The 4487-nt window shown below is 51.2% G+C and overlaps 1 pseudogene; it reads left to right on the top strand.

Annotated features, from left to right (window-relative positions):
- Window positions 1–1007: 1007 nt before the first annotated feature.
- LOC114009057 (40S ribosomal protein S4-like) overlaps window positions 1008–4487 on the top strand; it is a 5179-nt pseudogene continuing 1699 nt past the window's right edge.

A 4487-nucleotide genomic window follows, 5' to 3' on the forward strand; every position in this document is an offset into this window, starting at 1 on the left:
ATGCTTGGCTTGTGCCAAGCCGAGTCAGGCGCAGTGCAGTCTTTACTTTTACCCTCTTCCATCATCGCAGCCCGGATCGATGCTGACGCCTTCTCTCCTTTCTACCCCCCTGCAGTTCTCGCCAGTTCCCAGATGGAGAAGGGCGTTGGAGCCCTCTAGTCCCTGTCGGCGGCTGCTGCGTATCTTCCCGGCAAAAGTTTGCAAACAGTTAAATATGATACAGCAGAAATGCACACCCCCCAACCCCCGCCATCCATTATTTATGTATTTGTGGGAGTGTGGTTTTGTAACCAATTCAGATGAGTTAAAACAAAAACGCCACCGCGGGACAGGGGGGTGCGGTGATCCCGTGCATCTGTCTTTGGAATGGGCCTTGGGGGCACCTGCCCGCACTGGGAGGCCCGGCGAAGACTGCAGCGAAGACGATGTGGCAGGGCGGGAGGGGAGGAAGAAGAGGCCGTGGGGCGAGAACGGTATCCACGCACCCGAGACTGGACCCACAGCGGGTCATCCTCGGGTCATTGAGAAGAAACCGCCATTGCGATGTTGTCTGTGTTTTCTGATTCCCAGGCCCCCTGGCCGCGTCACTCTCCTACCGCCCGCAGCTCTTCGCAGGCTCCGCCATTGCTCTCCGGGAGCCCAGACCCCAGCTTCCTATTTGGGGTGGAGCTGGAGACTCGAGCTGTCCCAGAATGAGCAGAGAGTAACCCTGCCACACAAATGGCTCCGCTTCTTTTGTTTTCAAATGATTTAAACTTAGTTTCCATTATGCCAGTACTGTTCTTTGTAAAACCATTAAAAAATAGATAAGAAAAAAGAGCTACTGTCCATAATTTCCATAAAACCATTGTTAACATGTTCACGAATCTTATTCCAGCTTCAGTTCCATGCCCGCCTAAATACATGTATATGTGCACACATACACACATATGTGCAATGCATGCATGTGTATTAAGCAAATAGGGTCGTCGTAGCCGTGCTGTTCTGGAAGTCCATTTTTTCCCTAAATGATGTAACATCATACAGCTTTCAGTGTCCTTAAGGCCAGATTTCACCTTCACCTTAGTGTCATGGTGATGGCTGAGATGGGCAGGGAGGACTGGGGATGTGGTGACCCTCAGGGCTATCTCATGGCTTGTTAGTTAGGAGAGAGGATTTTTACATTTCTGGAGTGCCACACCAATGCTTGTAGTTTCAAATCAACCACGTCAAAATTTCGGCTTTTCATCTCTGCAGATTTGCCTGGTTATTACCCCTAGGAATCGGAATCGTCAGGCTCTGGAGAAGCAGCTGTTTACTGGCAAGCCCAAGGTGGGCTGCTGTGTCAGAGGAGAGCCGCCCTCCTTGGGGAAGGAGGTGGACGGGCAGGTGAGCTGCGTGAGTGTGTGCACACGCATGCGTGTGTTTTCAGGGCGAGAGAGACAGGCAGGCAGCAGGATGACGCAGGTAAGTGTTAATCCACTCGTTCATTCCCGCAGCAGCGTCTGTTAAGAGTGGAGTGTTGTGTTCAACAACCAAGGAAACAAAGGTGCCCGGGGGGAGAAGCCCTCCGTCGGGCGAGAGGCATCTACCACACCATGTGTCTGGTGCTAGAATGAAGATATTTCATTTTTTTGGGGGGGTGTAGAGGTTTTTGCTATAGGGCGCGTGCGCTCACCAGAAAGACAGAGAGAGAGACAGAGAGAAAGCAAGAAATCACCCCCCGGGGGGATGGCCATGCTGGAATCCCTTCTCCTCCATTCTCCTCTCGGGATCTTGGGCACGCATGCACACGCACCCAGCATGGGTTTGAACTGCCAGGTCTAGGACTTGAACTGCAGTCGACTACATGGGAGTCCAGTGACATAGCCATTATACTAACTGCTAGTCCCTAATAATAAAGATATTTCTTGATGCTGTTGTAACAAATGACCACAGCTAAGCTTAGTGGCTTAAATGACACTGATTCCTTATCTTACATGCTGGAGGTCAGAGGTTCTGAGTCAGTGTCACTGGGCAGAAGTCAAGGTATCCCTGGGGCTGTTCCTCCCAGCTGGAGCTTCTGAGAGGGAATCCGTTTCTTGTCTCGTCCAGCTGCTGCAAGCTGGTGGCATGCTGTGGCTCATGGCCTTGTCACTCACATCTCTGCTGCCACCATCACTTTGCCTTCCCCTGACTGACCCCTGCCGTCTCATGAAGACCCTGGTGATTACATGGGGTACACTCAAGTAATCGAGGTTACCCTCCCCATCTGGACCACCTTGACCAAATCATGTCTGCAAAGTCCCTTTACCACAGGGTGACGTGGTAGGCAGGTACCAGTCTCAGCGTCTGGGGACTGGGAGACGGACTTCTTTGGGAGGGGTATCAGCCTACCACGAAAGGTTGGCACACAGTGCCTTGGAGTTGTAGATAACGGAGCACCCGACTGTGAAGGAGAGGCTGGGAGGGCTTCCTGGAGGTGGTAGCATTTAACTTGGTACTGAAAAGAGAGAAAGGAATTTGCCAACCAGTGAAAAGTGGAAAGGGCATCCCGGGTAGAGGGGTCAGCTTGGGCAAGTGCTTCAGAACATGAGCGGGGCTGTGTTTCGGGAACTGGGTCTGTTATGGCGTGGTTGTGGGGACACAGCAAGAAATGACACTGAAAAGATGCACCGGGCCTGACTTGGGACAGGCCTGGTGTGCTAGGTGACGGCAGTGGGACCCTCAGGGACTTCCGCAGAGAAGCGCTGAGATGAGATGAGTTGGGAAGGGGGCTCCTCAGCCCTGAGTTCCTCCTCTTTTGGTAATTGCGTTGTCCTGGAAGTCCTCTTCCTCCCTCTGGGTCTGTTTAAATTTCAAAATTTCAGAATGACGGGTGGGCTGGCTGCCTGTCACAGTGGCTAAGGGAACGGGATCTCCATGGCTGACTACAGTTCCAATCCTGGTTTGAAAAGCACACCAGGTGCGTGTTCATGTCCGACCAAAATCCCGAAGGGACGAACTGGAGAAGACATTACATTGTGACCATGCTCCCCTGGGAAGGGAGCGCCCTTCTCTCTTTCTCTCTCTGTGTCTCTGACGAGTGCCTGTACCCTCTGACAATTAAAAAAAAAATGACGAGAGTGGACTGGCCATTTATTTGTGTAGTTCATCACATTTTTTGGCTGGTGACTTTTTTTTTTGAGAGGTTTTTGCTATAGGGTACATGCACTTGCCAGACAGACAGAGACAGAGAGACAGAAAGCGAGAAATCACCCCCCAAGGGGGATGGCCATGCCACAGTCCCTTCTCTTCCATTCTCCTCTCGGCATCTTGGGCACGCACGCACACGCGCCCTGTGTGAGTTTAAGCCACCAGGCCCAGGACTGCACCCAAGTCAGCTACATGGAAGTTCAGCGACATAGCCATTATGCCAACTGTTGGTACCCTTGGCTGGTGACTTTTTTGAGCATCTGTTATTCCCAATTCACTCTAGAAATCGGGAGATTTTTTGTCTCCCTAGAAGTCCCCTCCTTCGCTACCAAGTCTTGGAGAAGATCATCTTACTGACTGAGAAAAGCTTCCTGCTCCTCAGGCTGTAGTTCTGAGAGCGGAGCCAAGGCCCCAGGGAAAACTCATCCAGTGTGTGTGAGTTGCTGCTGAGAAAGGGCGTGTCGGTTGACCTATGCTATGAAACAGACCTGTCCTATGAAGCACCAACGTTTTGCAGCTTATAACACGGGCACTTACCCTCTTAGTCCTGGGGCTTGACAGCTCAGCTAGATGGCCCTCCTTCCTGGCCTTGCCGGAGGTTGCTCATGTGGCTATCGCCAGGGCCAAGGGTTGCCGCTCGTGTCTGCGGTCTTGGTGCAGGATGCTAGTTGGGCCATCTGTCCTCATGTTGTAATCCAGCCTATCTCCTTATGTGACTGTAGGCGCCACACAAGACGAAAGTGTCACAGCGCCTCCTAAGGCCTGGCTTTGGACATCACAGAGCATCACTTCCTTCTAGTCAAAGCAGGTCACAAGGTACAGTGGGCCACTGAAGATCCCTGAGGTTTCCTCTTTCCCCCAAGCCCAGTGCACATGTCCTGTATAATCCGCTTCCCTCCAGTATGGGTGGGACCTAAGGAACTTGCTGGAATTTTACAGCTAAAGGACTATTTTAGGTTATATGGAAAAAGTAAAAAAGATTTTGCAGATGTTATTAAGGTCCCTAATCAGCTGACTTTTAAAACAAATTTTTATAAAGAATTACTTATTTTATTTATTATTATTTATTATTTTAATTTGCTACAGGTCACACGTGCTCACCAGACACAGAGAGAGGTAGAGTGGCTGGGGGGGGGGGGGGGGGGAGGAGAAAGAATGCCTCAGGTTTGGGACTCAAACTGCTGTTGGCTGTGTGAGAGTCTAGCACCTCAACCACCATGCCACCTGCTGACCAATCAGCTGACTTTGAGCCAATCAAAAGGGAGTTGATCCTGGTCTGACACAGTCAGGTGACTTCTTTGAAGCGCGTCCAATCTTTTCCTGAGGGGAGAGTT

This window comes from Tupaia chinensis, unplaced genomic scaffold, assembly GCF_000334495.1.
Source record: "Tupaia chinensis unplaced genomic scaffold, TupChi_1.0 Scaffold000450_1, whole genome shotgun sequence".
NCBI lineage: Eukaryota > Metazoa > Chordata > Mammalia > Scandentia > Tupaiidae > Tupaia > Tupaia belangeri.